The following is an 18,145-nucleotide window of genomic DNA, read 5'->3' on the forward strand; positions in this document are numbered from 1 at the left end:
AGGATATGCCTCAGTTCTTTAAGTGTAAAGGATTTGGTCATTTTGCAAACGAGTGCCCAAATCGTAGAAAATACACTGGGAACAAAGGTCTTGCTGCAACTCTTGATGAAATGTCTGACAACTATGATTCTAATGAAGACGAGAAATCAATTGTTGCACTTCTTAGTGAAAATATTGATTTTGATAATTGTAGCAATACACACATCAATCTTGATATTCTTTCAGAAGAAAATCCAACTAATCTGGAAGAAAAAATTGACCCATTCTTTGGAAACTCTATATGTGATGTTTCAGGTTCCACCATGTGTCTAGCTGCTTGCACATCTCTGAAGCCTGATTTTTATCCAAGATTGACGTGCTCATATTGTTCTCTAAAGGTTCATGAACTTTCAAAGTGTTACAAGTACAAACACCAATTGAGGCACGTCAACAAACTTCAGCGAAGACCGAATCAACTAGAAAATAAGCTTAAACTTGCTCAGAAGACCGCTGAGGTATGTAGGATTTTATCTTCGTCTAAGAAGTTAGTTTCCAAGGATAGACCAAGACCATTAGAGAAGAAAGTATGGTCAAGTCGTTTTGTTAGACAGAGGTCTGTGGATTCCTCTAAAGAGGAAAATGGTGGACAAATTGTTGTTCACCGCAACGCAACTTGATTGTGTTGTTTTGGAAATCTTGTCTCATGTGCCTGATCAAAAGAGACAAGATTATGTAGTTCTCAGGCTTTAGGAAAAGGTTGTTCTCTTCTTTTCTTAGTTTTTTTTTAATCCCTGTCTATCAATAAAGGAGGGTTATTCTCGACAATTCTACTCTCTTTAGGGTTCAGAATTGTGCGTGCACGAACCTGTTAAATGTTAACCCTACATTCCTTTTTCCTTCCTTGAAACTTCTTTTTATCTCAAGACCACTTGTTGAGATTGTGATTTCCTCTCACAAACCCATACGTCTATGGATGCTCCAAGTACCATGTCCTCTGATGGAAAGGATGTTAATATGATTGTCAAGCCATCAATCATGAAGGAAAAAGAGAAATCTCCGTTAGCTCCAACATTGAAAATAAAAAGAAGGACTGTGAGGAAGCCTAGCGTTGTACCTTCAAATTCTCAGAAGTTTTCTGATGTTCTCGAAGTGTTGAAGGAGATGCAAAAGGAGATCATCAAATAAAGGCTTTTGTGTTTAAGACTCATAAGATTCAGAAGGCCCTGATTTGACATCAGTCAAGAAGGTTTATTGATATTAACTCCTATCTTCATGAACCTTATGTCCCAATGGTTGTTGACGACAAGCAGTTCGGGGACGATAAAGAATTCTTCAAAGGTCTTAATGTCTAGTAAATCTTCTATTTTCTTTTCTTGTTTAGAAGAATAACTAGAGTTTGGAATAGCCACTATTGTGATTACACATAGCTATGTCCAACGTTTTCATCTTCATGTTTTTATATTTATTGGTTTAAATTCTAAAATTGTTTGGAAGATGATTTTTGCAGTATTAATCTTTATGGTTTTATATATTGCAATTTGTTATGGGATATGTGTGTTTGCGTCCGTGAACTGTGATTGTCCCATACCTTATCAAAAGTTAAGTCCTTTATATGTCGATATGCATGTGTTGATAAAAGAAGGAATGGATTTTCGACAAATACAAAATTTAAGCCTATTATGTCAATTATTGATGGAAGATAGGTTCAAATCTTTTGTTATCAAGGATTATGTCTATTGTATGTAATTTTGCAAATGGTGATGGAAAATAGAATGAATCCTTGCTTATTCCATGGTATTAGGTCGACCTCCGATCCACAATTTTTGTATATATTGTGTTGTTCCATAAGGTGTCTTATGTTGAGCACTATCGACTGAGTCATTCTTAGCTTAGTTGTTGCTCCGTGAGGTACTTTATGTCGAGCATATTCAACTAAATTAATCATCCTCGTTTGGTTATTTAGTTGTTGCTTCGTAAGTTCTCTTATGTCGAGCATGACCAATTAAATTGATTCCGTTTTGTGGTTAATTTGGTTGTGTATTCCGATTAGATTAATTATGGGTTCTCTTGTGATTAATTTAATTGTGTATTTTGAGTCTCCATAAGTTCACTTATGTTGAGCATTTCCAATTAAATTAATCATGGGTTCTATTGTGGTTAATTTAATTGAGAATTTTGGATTCAAATTCATACTTGTATGTAATTTGTTGTGTCCAAAGAAATCCTTCTTTTCTTTTGAAATTAAGGTCGCTCTTGTTGTTCTTTCAGGAATGACATATTATGGGGGAGAGTTCTTAATTGAACTTGTGCTTAATTGCCAAATCTTTATGGGGAGTGCGGCTGTGGAATATTATAAGGGTTATCTTGTATCTTTATAAACTTCTTGATGAATGCATTTAGCTTCGACTATTGTAGATGGGGCAAAATAATTTGCTGGTTTTTACGGAATTGAAGAGACGACCATGCGGAGGAGACTCCTTGAACCGAGCGAAATGTTCAACCTCAGACAGATGCACTGCAAGAAGGGAGTGCTTTGAATTCGAGAGATCAATTTGTAGTACTCCGGCCTAAACCAAGACAATGGCCGTTCCAGAGTAAATTCAGTCACAAGAGAGGATGGGTCGATCTGTAGGAGGGAAGCTGAGAAATGTGTGGAATCAATGATAATCAAAGATTGTAGGTGTGTTGTGTATTCTGAATAAGATAAGTTCTGAATGATTGAATCCATGTTGAGAGTGATTACTCAGATATTGAGTTGTTAATCTCGTGTTGTCTATTTGACGTGAGAGTCTTGTATATTCAATCATGATTTCAGAGACTTATTTATATTGCTGGAATCGTAGACGCCATGATCCCATGAAGTGTGACAGTTGATGGAATCAAAGAGTGGGGAAATGGAAATCATGTTTGAAACCAGTTGCTCATCGTGCGGAGACTTGGTCGATTTTCTATCCACTACTTTGTTAACTCCTTCAATTGATTGCACGACTTTCTCACATTCCATCGTATGTATGAACACACGTGCCGTAGACCGCCAGAACAAAACCCTAGTTGATATCCCCCCAAGTGACACGATTGATGTCTCGTGGTTAATTAGTCAGTGGTTGACTTCATGACTTTATGGGACGATCAGTCCATGTATTTGATGAGTTCAACATGATTCTGAAAAATGTTCTGAAACTCATGAATTGAACGTGTCCGTTGAGACAGAGGTGTAATTCTCACGTTTAGGTGAGCAAGTATTGCTCATTCGATGAAATGTTGAATATTGATAGTTGAACCAATATTCCTTGGTTTGAGAAAATATTGCTCACCTGAGCAAGTGTTGCTCGTCTGATGAATTATTGGCAGCGTGACCGAAATAAAACATTAATTAGAATACTGGTAGTTGAACCGAGTATAATAAAATGGTGATCATGAGATCGTTGTAAAATTATTAGCGTTCGAATCTGGAATTATGATCCTTGGACTCATAAACCCTAATTTGATCAATTGATGACCGAGTGATAGTTTATTGAAAATTTAACCATGGAATGAAGGAGGACCGGCTACATGAGACCGTGGGTCGACCATGTAGTGTCCATATGCTCGCGTGAGCAAATACCAAGACCCCTTGAAGAGTTGGTGAAAAGATGATCAAATGCTGGTTCAATCATTTTTCATATAATGCTCGTCTGAGCCTTAGGTGATAAAACCTAATTAATTATGGAGAGGTGAGAGACCCACCAAGGGGTCATGAAACCAACCCTGGATGGTAGTGGGATCGAATGACGATCACTTCATGAAATTCCAAAATTATTTGGAAGAGTCTTGGACCTAATACGTCTAATTGCGCAAATTATGTCAAACCATGAAAATACGTGGGACCGGCTCATTGCGAACCAAAGAGCCAACCTTGGTCGGTCAAGGTAACATGCTCACGTTGTCAACACGTCCGCGTCTCAGACCTGAGAATTTTGATATTTTCTGGCGTGCGTTTGAGCAACCATTTGAGAAAATACCATAAAATCAGGGTTTTGCTGAAACTGAGGAAACTTCATGAAATGAATGAAAATAATTATAAAATGAAGGAATGATGAAGCGTGGGACCGCTGAAGCCAAGGCATGGCCGGCCGGCCAGTGACCACGTTCCCATGGTGCCTTTTCCTAACTTTATATTATTTTTCATGATTTTATGAAAATATCATGAAATAAAAGAATTTGTTGAAATTAAGGAGTTTCCTTGAAATGAAGGAGTTCCATGGGATCAAGGAAGCAAATAATATTAAAATAATAAAATAAGGGCGTGTGGGACCGGCTAGGGCATGGTCGGCCGGCTTGGGCCCGATCCCACAAGCTTCCCTAATTTTATGTAATTTTTGTGTATTATTTTCCATGATTTGAAGGAATTTTCATAATTTGAAAGAAATACCACGAAATCAAGGAATTTCATGGGATCAAAGAAACCTTAAGATAATAATAATAATAAAATAAGGGGCGTGTGGGACCGACTGAGGCATGGTCGACCGGCTGGGGCCCGGTCCCACGAATTTCCCTAATTTTATATTATATTTTCATGGTTTTGTGAAAATACCATGAGATTAAGGAGTTTTCATGAGATTAGGGAAATAATAATAAAATAATGAGGAACCATGAGGTGTGGGGCCGGCCGGGATCAAGGCATGGCCGGTTGGCCAATAATCACGGCCCCACAATGTTTTTCCCAATTTTATATTATTTCCTTGGTGCGAAGGAAACACCATGAAACTGAGGAGTTTCCTCAAAACGATGGATATTTGTTCAAATGCAAGGATTTTCATAAGATCAAGGAAAATAACAAAAAATATGATAAAAATATAAAACTGGTGTGGGATTGGTCGATGAGCCCAATCCCTTGGCGCGTTGGTCAATATTTTAATTATTTATTATTTTCTTTCCTATTTTGCATAGATTCATCGTTTTGTCGTATTTTGAAATACTCGTTTGTGCGGTGATTGTTAGTGTATCATCGTGAGTACACTTGCACCTTTTGAGCCGAGGCTTACTCAGAGGTAGCTCAGATGCCCGTGCGTTGAATATTTATTACTAACCCATGGAATTCTGCTGGGAAGAACCATAGATTGAAGTAACGAAATACTGCGAAAATATTTGAATATTTTCGGAAATTCAGTGGATGAATCCAAGAATTTAGGAATAATTAACTTATGGTTCTATACTAGCAGAGCAAGCTGTCTAGGAGCATTAATTATTCTGACATGAGCTTGCTGGAGCTTTATATCCTTTATATAGTCAGGAAAACTCGTTGTTTGTATCCTGAAGACGCTATCGCTCTATAATAGCAGAGCAAGATGTCTAGGAGCCGTCAATCTCGTGATTCTATATAGAAATAATTATTGAAGTGTTCAGTACTCATGAGATATGCCGTTGTCCAGCCGAGAGACTACATATCTGCATATACTCTGAGAGAAAGTATTCTCAGTCAGAGGATTCGATGAGAGACCCGTGTCTCAATACTCTCATCTGATTGATGGATCAGGAGTTCGTATAATTATGGGTTTACGATTTTAGCCTTTGTCGAAAATCCACCATCTACAGCTATATGATTGCATTTAAATAAGATGATATGTACTTTCTTTTGGTCATGAAATGCCTCTTTCAGAAATTTCATTAGGATCCCGTTTTCGTACCTTTGCCAATTTTATTGACAAAAAGTGGGAGAATTAATATATATTTTACACTACAAATACATATGATTTTCGGATCATTATGTAAGGAAGAGTGGTTTCCATGTGAGATGGAGTATTGACTAAGAGAGAGTGATACATATCACCATAGTATTATTGTCGAAGTTGTGATACAATTGAACTTTGATGCTATATAATGATATTATGACACTGTATAACAATGATTGAGAACTCTTGTTTTCCCGTTGTTATAGCTACGGATTTTCAACAACGATGATGCTGAACTTACAACCTTTGGCATCATTGTAGTACTTGTAAGTGACGAAGATTTCGAGTAATGTTGAAGATTAGGCATGTGGAATAGGAGATACAAAAGTAAATTCATTTATTTTTGTATTCCATATGTATTGATAGTTTTGTCACAAAAATTGACAAAGGGGGAGATTGTTAGAGCATTGCTTGGTTGAACTCGCATGCGTTGCTATCTCAAGCATGTTTGTCAATGTTAGTGATCAAAACTATAAGTCTTGATTTCTAGTCTACTATAGCTAAGTCTTGAACTAGGATAGAAAGTGTAGTGAGCTAAAGAACTCCATGGCAATCATCATACAAGTCGAAGGACTACTCACGGAACTGGTGGAACTTCATCGACTAAAAGGTATGTGGAGACTTGAACTTATATATCACTCAAAAGTCTATATACTCTATCTCCTATTTTGAGACAAAAGTCGTTTTGCTATATAGACTTTGATTATACACATTTACTATTTCGAGCCGAGTTTATCTCGCCTATCTATTTCTCGAAATATGTGTTAGTAAGCTTTTGCTTTGGCCAAGTTCATCTTTACCTAGTGACGAAAGTCATGAAATGTTTCAATCACTTTGAAAATTGCTTTGACGAAAAATGGTTTGTGAATAACAACTATATAACATCCTCTAAGAATGTTTCAATAATTGAAATGAGAGCTTAGATTATATAACCAATGATGGATATAAGCATTGTGTGGCAACACATATATGTATAAGTCCTTTTTCCTTGAACCGAAGTTTGTGAACTTTGTTGATCAAGAGAACCGGAACAAGAGCCGTGAACTCAGTCCGCAAACTGGCGGAAGTTTTCGACCCGAGAAAATCTGCTGGAGTTTGAGAAATCCTTCCGGGAACTTAAGTCCGTGAACTAAGTCTGCGAACTTAAGCTGGTTATATCTAAAGACGATTGTTTGTGAACTTATTCATATTAACTAAGGAATGCTGAATGCAAACCGTGGCTATAAAGTTCATGAACCGATTCAAGTGAATCAAATCGTTTTTGCTTCGATTGTGTCTTGTGTAGTTACAATATCTCAATCCATTAGGATTCATAGGTTCATCTTGGCAGTGACCTTCAGACAGATATGGGAAACACCGTTCACTTCAGTCAATATCGCAGCCATTTATCTCTATATCCATCTTCTTAATCTATTCATGTATGATTGTGGTTAGTTAGATTCCGAGTATTGTGGTTTGTTCAACTTTCTGAGTAGAGATTTGTTTAATTATATATGAATCGGATTTGAATCAGGGTACTTCCTCCTGTAATCATTTTGGATTCGTTCATAGATTCTTCAAAGGTAGTTGAAATTTTGAGTAAAAGGTTTTGTAGGTACACCTCTTGTGAACCTTCACGAGACTATAACTCGTCCACTAGGGACACCTAGGGGTTTAAAGGCTTGTTATACATGCTAAGTGTAACCGTATCCTCGACGAAACGGAGTTGTTGTATTTTAGTTTTGTTTTGTTTGCTCAAGGACTAGCAAAGATTAAGTGAGGGGGAATTTGATAGGTTCCTAAAATACATCTTTTGAATGTCAATTTCTTATACTTTTCTTTACTATTTTCTCTTGTATTTTTATATATTACGCTTCTTTTACATTTTGTAGGTGCTTTGGAGTCATGTGACAAGAAAGAGGCAAATATGAGCTTAATACATTGATTGGAGACATTGGGCGTCGGCGGAGTTGAAGTACAGGAGCATCATGGTTTTGAAGTTTCAAATACAGGAAATTACTGGAGCACCAGACAACCAGTACTAGGGGCTGCAACTGAAATCTGTGTGAGAATTGTTAAGGACGCACCTAGTCCTGCTAAGGGCCACACAATTCTCGTTTATAATCAAATCTACAGACCAGGTCGAATGTTTATAAACATTTCAGGCCAAGGTTCTCCACTTCTCCTCACTGAGTCGAGAAGACGGCTCTGCACCAAGTTCTCAACACCGGCAAAACCAAGGTCTCAATGGATCATTACAAACACAGAGCAAGGAAGGATCAGGTGGTACAAACTTTGGGTCTGTGTTGTGACCGGAAATTGCAATCGAAAAATAGGGCGCATAACTTCTTACTACCGTTAGTATTGAAGATGAATGAAGTATATTCAAGGGTGATTGAGGAGTTTATAGAGAATCAGAAGATGGGTTTGCATCGGATCGGAATTTGGTTTTGAATTCGTTTTGCTGCCAAGGAAAATCAGTGAAGAACAAGTTACTGTCGTTGAAAATCGTGATGGATGGAGGAGATAAAGAAGAGACATCGCGTTCTGAAATGACTAGGAGTTATCAATGTGTGTGTTGAATGTGAATTATTGCAGGGAATGACTGATTTGTGCGGCTTCCACAATGCAGCCATTACCGGTTTGCCAGACGCACTACAACTGTTTGACAAAATGCCTGAGACAACAGTTTTGCACAAATTCAAGTTCAGAAGACTAGTTGATTGCACCAGCTAGCCAGCGGACTGATGGGTCGTTTGCCAGGTGATAAGAAGTAGCGGGAGCTGTAATGTTTGGTTAGTTCAGACTCAAGTTCAGGACTTGATTTAAACATAGAAATACACGGCGCATTGGGTGAGTTTGAGAAGGTCGGGTCTGTTTCGGCAGTGAGAAATCAACAAGAAAGTAACCAGTTGGAGCAGCACTCAACTGCACCATTCCCTGGCCAGTTATGAGTCTTAGGGTTGTGTACAAGGCAAGGTTGGTCGGCTAGTACTTATTTTAGAGTTTGAGATAAGAAAGGGTAAGTTTCAGCCGAGAAGTCAAGGAAGATTCGGAACTAAGATTAACTGAGAAAATCTGTGGAATAATGGGTTCTACTGCCGTTGAAAAGAGATGAATGGTTGAGATTCTGGAGAGGATCTAGAAATCGAGATACTTTAGGAAGGATGAGTTCGAATCAGGTTTCACAATTGCGGGGAACTGGAAGCTATAAAAGCTCAAGGAAATAAGCTACAGAGGATATCATCCCATACCCCCTCTACAACTGCCAGCAACCCTAGCGAGCTTTGCCCGCTGAACAACCACCACCATCTGCACACCACCTGCATTCATCTCTTACACAACATCATCTCATACATCACCTGCATGCATCCATCAGTCCGCATCTCCATCCACCGCATATCCATCTCCAACCCATTACCACCTACATCTCACTTTGCATATCACCAGCACTCCACCCTTCATTACCATCTGCATAACCTCCAGTTCGCAGCTACAGCATCTATCAGTCCATCATTCCACCAGCATACAGGCAGCAGGGAGTTCGGCGATACAACACCAACCCAGCAGTAGTACTATTTCACTACCACCATTACGTTATCACCAGGCCATGCCATTCGCCAACATCAACAGTCCATATTCATCTCCACCTGCAGCTGTTTTGGTTTTGTATTCCTGTTTTTATTCTTCGTTTGCCATGAACTCCAGTAGCTAAGCATATTGATTAGGGACGATTTAGACGTCCGAACATGATTCACGATTGATATTTAAAAAGCCTTTTTCTTGCAATTATTTTGTTATTGTTCATTCTCTACGGTACCAATCATGTTTATGAGTTATTTCCCAATCGTTTAAGTTGCAAATTGAATGGTTGCTTGATGATTCTATTGCTAATTCGAGACTTCTTCGACCCGTAATTGTCTAGATGTTCCGAGTACAAGTAGAGATATATGGGTATTCATGATGAGACTTTGTTAAATACCCATATGTAAAAATTGACACTAGTAGATAATTCATGCTTTTGATTTTATCACTAGGAACAATCTTATCTTATAAAACTTAAGGTATTTGTTTAAGTCACACCTAGAGAGCGTACTTCTAGGAAACTTGACAAGTAGAAACCGGTAGTCGAGCGCTTCCGTGTCTAGTGAACTTAGGAGATAATAACGGAATAGTTAAGCGTACTAATTATTCTTGGGTTGTTAATAACAAGGTACTTTGCAGAAACTAGCTATATCAATAAGATTCACGTTCCGTGACCGAGAAAAAGTCTTTGATCATTCTCATCCTCATATTTGCATTAATATTCAGAAATTAAATCGACAACTTTAGCTCAACTCTCACTTAGGAACGAACCTGCTTGTTCGTATACTACTAGTTAGTTTAAAGAGAAGTAAGAAATTTATTTTTGCGAGTTCGACATCTCGTCAGGGATCATTATTGATCACATGTGGATGACCAAAATGATAATACCAATCAATGTAATCATCAACGGATTCTTTCTTGTTGTTACAAGCAATCGCCTCTACCGCGGCGAGTTGGTATCTTTCTTGATGGCGGTTGTTCCAAGCATCAACCGTCGGAGTTGGGCGGTAGTTGAGTATAATGATGGGGCATTTTGTCTCCGCTCCTTCTGTACTGATCCCAGTACAAAGATAGAATGAATTACTTGGTAGCAAGCTACCTTCACTCTGAAATCAGAGCCTAGTTATCTTCGAAAGGAAAATAAGGTTTTTCATTCATTGATTTTCATTCTTACACAATCATTGGTTATTTAATGGACCACTCCTGGTTGACTAAATCAACAGCCAGGATTACATCAGGATTTCTCAGAACTCTAGGAATTAAATCTAACCTTATTTTTAATCAATTAAACAAGCCCAACAGTAACTTAATCTAATAAACAAGCCCAACAGTAATTAAAGCCTACTAATTATTATCAGTTTCTGCAGTCTAATAAACAGGCCCAATATGCTGAGTAAGTACATGACAATGCCTCCCCATTTAAGCATCCTTGTCCTCAAGGATGAAATCTGGGAGTTGAGCTTGGATGTGTGCAGTGTCCTCCCATGTTGCATCTTCAGGAGAGGAGTTAGACCACTGAATCAAAACTTGAGGTACTGACAAGCCACCACGGAGTGTAAGTCTGTGCTGTAAGAGAGCTTCTGGTTCAATGATAAAATGTCCATTTTGATCCACAAGTGGCAGTTGAGGCAAGGTTGCTGCAGTAAGACCAATCTTCCTCTTCAGCTGTGAAACATGAAATATATGGTGAATGCGAGAACCCACTGGCAGCTTCAACTTGTAAGCAACAACACCAATTCGTCGAAGAATTTCAAATGGCCCAAAATACTTAGAAGAAAGCTTGAAGTTCTTCCTAATAGCAACTGAAGTTTGTCGATAAGGTTGCAGTTTCAGAAATACCATATCACCCATAGCAAACTCCCTGTCTGACCGCTTTTTGTCTGCGGAGAACTTTATTCTGCTTTGATCTTTAGATAGATCATTCTTGAGTAGTTGGAGCATAACATCTCTCTCATGTAAGTAATATTCAACGGTAGCCACAGAAGTAGGAGTATGAATTGGGAAAATCAAATGAGGGGGTTGATATCCATACGATGCTTGGAAAGGTGACATTTTTAGACTTGTATGATAATTGGTATTAAACCAATATTCTTCTAAGGCTAACCACCGAACCCAATGCTTAGGGTGTGAACCTGTCATGCAACGTAAATACTGCTCTACACATGCGTTGGTTCTTTCAGTTTGACCATCCGTCTGAGGATGGTAAGCTGAGCTCAATTTCAGAGTAGTGCCTAGAGATTTAAACAAAGCTTGCCAGAACTGACTTATAAAAATCTTGACGCGGTCACTGATGATAGTATTAGGTAAACCATGCAGCTTAAAAACATTAGAGAGAAACTCCTTAGCAACTGGATAGCAGTGAAGGGGTGGCTAAGTGGAATAAAGTGGCTGTATTTAGTAAGGCGATCAACTACTACAAAAATAACGTTTTTACAAAAGGACATAGGCAAACCTTCGATGAAATCCAAAGATATGTCTTTCCAAGCTGTGTCAGGAATTGGAAGGGGTTGTAGAAGACCTCCATGAAATGATTGGTCACCCTTATTGCATTGGCAGATGTCGCAGGTGGACACAAACTGTATGATGTCATGTTTCATTCGAGGCCAAAAGAAATGTGCCTTTGCTCTGTTGTAATTGCCTACAATGCCAGAAAGGTCACCTACTGCAGATGAGTGGACTGAATGTAGAATAGAGGATCGAATGTCATTACCTGACACAATATAAAGCCGCTTTTTGAAACTCAAGATGCCTTGGTAGTATGTAAAATAAGGTAAAGCTGGAGAGATAAGTAACTTCTAAATAAGTTGTTGTGCCGCATCATCTGAAGCATAGATGGAGATAATATCACTTTTCCATTGGGGTTGAGAGATAGACAATGCAGAACAAGAGGCATGTGGTAGTCTGGAAAGTGCATCAGCAACTGTATTTTCTTGACCCTTCTTATACTTTATCACATAGTCGAACCCCATAAGCTTAACCAACCATTTTTGCTGCAAAGCTGAGGAGAGTTTTTGATCCATTAGATACTTCAAACTCTGGTGATCTGTGTATATGACAAACTGGCTGTGACTAAGGTAATATTTCCATTTTTGAACTGTCATTACAATGGCCAAAAAATCTTTTTCATATGTAGACAAAGCAAATGCCTTTGGTCTTAAGGACCGACTGAAAAAAGCAATTGATCTGTTATCTTGGAGAAGTACAACACCTACACCCCTTGAGCATGCATCAGTTTTCAATATGAAGGGTTTAGTGAAATCTGGTAAAGCCAGAACTGGTGCTTGAGTCATGGCTGACTTGATAGAAGAGAATGTTGTAATTGCATCATCATTCCAAAAGAAGGAATCCTTTTTTTAACAGATCTGTGTGTGGTTTGCAGATATTTCCATATCCTCTGATGAACTTGCGATAATAGCCTATCAGTCCCAAGAAACCCCGTAGTTGCTTCTAATTCTGTGGTTGAGGCCAATTAAGCATAGCATCAACTTTATCAGGATCTGCAGCCACTCCACTGCCAGTGATCAAGTGTTCTAAATACTCTAGTTGAGGCTGAGCAAAAGTGCATTTGGAAATTTTGGCATACAGTGAATGTTGGCGTAGCAAGGAAAAAACTCCGTGAAGATGTTTCAGATGATCTTTAAGAGATGAGATGTAGACAAGAATATCGTCGAAGAATACCAGATTAAACTTGCGAATAAAAGGCTGAAAAATCTCATTCATCAATGCCTGAAATGTTGTAGGTGCATTAGTAAGGCCGAAAGGCATGACTCGAAACTCGTAATGCCCATGATGAGTGCGAAAAGCTGTCTTGGGGATATCTTGTAGGTATATCAATATCTGATGGTAACCCGATACTAAATCGATTTTGGTGAATATGATAGCACCATGCAACTCATATAATAATTCATCAATTAACGGAATAGGGAACTTATCCTTCACTGTCATGTCATTCAGTTTACTTTAATCAACGCAAAAGCGCCATGTACCATCTTTCTTCCTGACCAACAGAATTGGTGACGCAAAAGGGCTATGACTCTTCTGGATGAGCCCTGTAGAGAGCATTTCCTTCACTAGCTGTTCAACTACAACTTTATGAATAAAAGGGCACTTATATGGTCTTTGGGAAGTGGGAATGGAATTAGGCTTAAGTGGTATTTTATGATCCAGAGGTTGAGAAGGTGGCAGTTGGGTAGGCTTAGAAAAAATGTCAGCAAAAGAAACAATTAATGTAGAAACTTCACTAGGAATTTGATGCACTGGAGAATCATTAATGTGAAAGAATTGGCCAATCAAGGTAGGTGTTTTAGTCTTTTAGAACTTCTTAAATGCAGTAGCAGTGAGAAGACTGAGAGAAGGTTTATAAGAGCCACTTTGTAATGTAATTTGACAACCATCATGAACAAATGAAATTGTAAGCTTATTAAAGTTAAACAGGACATCACCTAGTTGGCGCAACCAGTCTGCCCCAAGCATCATGTCACAACCACCGAGAGGAAGAGCACGTAAGTCAGCTGAAAATTTGTACCCTTGCATATCCCAGTGTAGGTTTCTACAGATGCCTTTGCTGATGGTGCTATCGCCGTTGGGGACAGTCACGAGCATATGACCCGTTGGAGAGATGTGTACACCGATCTTGTCAGCAATGAGAGTATCTATAAAGTTGTGGGTACTTCCTGTGTCGATCAGAACCATGATAGGATGATTATTAATGTAACCCGAAATGCGAATAGTGTCATGGACAGAATGGCCTGTCAATGCATGCAATGAAATCTCCATAGTAGTGTCAGAACTAGAGGGAGAATCTTCCATAGGCTCGTCGTATGAAGTATCACTTTGATCATTGGACTCCTCCTCATTAGCAACAAGCATGAACAACTATTGAGTCTTACAGATGTGGCCAGTTCTGTAGAACTCATCACAGCTATAACAGAGGCCTTTATCTCTGCGAATCTTCATTTGTTGAGGGGTAAGTTTCTTTATAGGTGGAAGAGGTGGATCAGTTTTAGTAGGTGTAGTGGGATGAGTAATGAAAGGTGGTTGAGATGAAGTAGATGGTTTATGAAAATTACTGGAGGAAGAAAAATATGGTTTAGATGTGGATGGGTTTGAAGGAATGGAAATGGGTGATGAAAAGAATGGCCGAGAAGGGTTTTTAACAGGTTTAGAAGAGTTCACAAGTGAAGCTTGTTGCATTCTTGCCAAGTAAAAAGCTCTAGAAGTATCCTCTGGCCTAAACATTTGAATTGTAGTACGAATTTCATCCTTCAATCCACTAATGGCTACCATATAAGCTTTGAAATGTTCAAACCGATCATAATAATCCTCAACAGTAATAAGTTGAGATAGCTTGTTAAAACTACCAACATAATTATCAGTTGCAACATCTTCGAATCTAAGACACAGAGCACGAACAAATGAATCCCAAGACATTTCATGCTTACCTTGTTGATAAGTTAAGAACCATGGATCTACTTTAGAATCAAAACGAATTGCAGCCATATCAACCTTGTCTGAATTGGCAAAATTATGAAAAGCAAAATATCTCTCACATTTTTGAACCCACCCTCTTGGATTAGTTCCATCAAATCGTGGAAAATCAACTTTGGGTGTTCTAGAAAACTTACTAGGAGGAGTAGATTTGATCACCTCATAGTTGTCCTTAGATCCTTTTGTTGAATCGTTCAGAGATCCAGAATGTGAACCAGGATCCATAGTTGCCTCAACTGGTTCTTCAATTGCAGAGGAAGAAGGTTTTGTAAGGCCTTGAAGATGCGATCGAAATTACCATTTGTTTCAGCACGATGAGCACCTGCTTCTGTAGCGAGAAGCTGCAATTGATCTCGAATTTCTTGTATAGCAGCTGAATTTTCCTGAGCAAGTGTATGAACACTGCTAATGGTATGTTTCTTACCTACTGTCATGATTTAGGTCCCAGAATGAAGTCTGATACCAATTGTATTGATCTCAGTACAAAGATGGAATGAATTACTTGGTAGCAAGCTACCTTCTCTCTGAAATCAGAGCCTAGTTATCTTCCAAAGGAAAATAGGGTTTTTCATTCATTGATTTTCATTCTTACACAATCATTGGTTATTTAATCGCCCACTCCTGGTTCACTAAATCAATAGCCAGGATTACATCAGGATTGTTCATAACTCTAGGAATTAAATCTAACCTTATTCTTAATCAACTAAACAAGCCCAACAGTAACTTAATCTAATAAACAAGCCCAACAGTAATTAAAGCCTACTAATTATTATCAGTTTCTGCAGTCTAATAAACATGCCCAATATGCTGAGTAAGTAATGACACCTTCCTTGGATAATTTGAAGTTTTCCTTGATAACTCTTTCTTGAATATGGCCAATTTGGCGTAGAGTTCGACGGGGATTGGTCATAATGTAACATGTGAGATGATATAATGGTCCGTTGTAGCCTGTGGTCTGTGTGAACTGACGAACATCAACTCCATTTTGGATCCTCAAATAAGGGTCAAAGATAACATCTTCAACAGTGAAAGCATCTATTTCCTGCCTTACTCGAACGAGCTTCTATTTTTTGTTCCTTTGTTGTCTACCAGTGAACTTGAACTTATTTCCTATAAGGCCATAATCATCTTCTTCCCATTCAATAGAACGTCTCAGGCTCGAAAAGTGGTCATACACCCATGCCTAAAAAAAATTTAATTTAAATAATTGCGGCATGACTAAAAATAATAAATATCACAAACTATCATATAATAAAAATGTAACCAAACTTACCATTAGAAGCATGACATTCCCAGAAATTTCAGTAGCTCCAACCCCCGAGGCCTTTCTTAGGCTGTCAAGTAAATATGCTAGGGTGGCAGTGCCCCATGAATACTCTCTGGTCTTGTTCAAATCCTTCAACAGTTGTAGGTAATGAACATTCACCCTATTTCCCGAGTTATCAGACATGAATACGGTCCCAAGAGAATACAACAAATACGTTGTGGTTGTACGCCTAGCTCTTGTTTCATCTATCACCTCACCTTCCTTTTCCTTTGCGAGCGTTCCTCCAAACTTCGTCTTTATATTCTTCAACAATAGCTTTTTGATAATAAGTAGCTTATGTGGTTCTTTTGGGTCATAACCAGCAGCCAACCGAAACTCCATCTCGGTTTCGTATTTCTCCCACCCAAGTGTGTCTTCAAAAAGACTCTAAAGGTCAGTCCAAGATATGTTATTGTCGAAACCTTCTGCTACATATTTTCCTTCAACTTCTAGGTTACGAATTTGCTTCACATTGTCCTGTATTATTGTCATCTCTCCAACTGGGAGATGAAACGTATCGATTTCAAGCCAATATCGTTCCCTGAAGGCAGAAACCACACCAATATCATACTCCACTTGGGTATTCAGAATTCCAGGCCCTGATCCTGTATCAAGCCCTAGATTACGAACATCAGCAAATTCTTCACCTAATGACCAAAATTTAGCCTTTTGACGCTTAAGCAATTTGTTCGCCTTTGCATGGTCCTAAAAAAAAATACAAAAATACAAACATACTTTGTTAAACTGAGATAAACAAACAAAATGAATCGAAATAAGTTATAAATTCAATGCTTTAAGAAAAATCATACCCTAGTCTCACATACTTTTGCGGTCCAGGAATTAATATAACCAAATAAGATTGAAGACTTATCTGGGGCCTCGCCCCAAGGTCTTCTATTCTTCTTGTGTGGCAACAATAACTCTTTGCCTTTAGGAATATGCATCCATTTCGGTGCGGGTTCCTTTCTCGGCTTCTTTTCTTTCACTGGAGGTGCAGCTCCAACAATCTCTTTTCCCTTGTTTGTTTCTCCCTCTTCATCATTTTCTCCCTCTTTCTCCTCTTCATCATTTGTTTCCTCTTCCTTCTCTTCTTCATCATCAGATTCATTAGAATTTTCTTCCTCTTCTTCATCATTAGATTCTTCCTCTACAATTTGTTTGTCTTTGACTTCATGGTTAATTTCCACTCATACCTCTTCAATTTCTTGATCATTAGGTTCCCCTCCTTCTAAATCAACTCCCAGTTTAGCTATAGATGGTTCTCTCAACCTAATTTCAAATTGATTCTTCTTCTTCTCATTCTTGTGGATACCTCTATTATCTACCCCTACATGCTTGCCACCGCGAGGGGTGGGCGTATGATCAATCAGAGTTAAGTTATTCCCTCTCTTATTCTTCACCCTATCAGGATTCCTACATAAGCAATACAATTGATTGATTTCCTAAGGGTTGAGCAAACAAAATAGAAAACAACAAACCAAAAAAATGGTGAACACTTTGATTTACGGTTTGAAAGGTGGCACAACTTACAAACCGTAACTAATTACGGTTGGTAAGTTGAGGATCGAGACCGACCATAACTAAACTACGGTTGGTATATCAACTAAAATGTTGAACCGTAAACATTATTTGAAACTTAAGTTAAGACACAGGATGATTTACGGTTAATAATGTTGATACAAAAACATATGGTAACTAAATTACGGTTGATAAAAATACAAATCGCAGAAAAAATTGGAGACATGCAAGAAGAATTACGGTTCGTAATTGTGTTGTCGATATCAACCGTAGGTGAAGTTACGGTTGCAAAAAAAAAAAAAAAAAAAACGTAACTGAACAAAATTCTCAGATCTAAGAACATATGGTTGGTAATTGAACTATTACAAACCGTAACAACATCAAAATCTCCAGTGATTGTTTGTAATTGAGTTAAAAGAAACGTAACTCACATCAACCCAGAATTTTGAATTTCAATTTTCATCTAAAACCCTAATTTTTGATACAAATTTAACTAAAATCGAACAAAATAAACTAAACCCGAACCGGGTTTTTCAAAACATACCTCATATAAGTCATTACAGTTGATTTCTCCGGTTGA

Source organism: Papaver somniferum, unplaced genomic scaffold, assembly GCF_003573695.1.
Source record: "Papaver somniferum cultivar HN1 unplaced genomic scaffold, ASM357369v1 unplaced-scaffold_35, whole genome shotgun sequence".
Taxonomy (NCBI): Eukaryota; Viridiplantae; Streptophyta; class Magnoliopsida; order Ranunculales; family Papaveraceae; genus Papaver; species Papaver somniferum.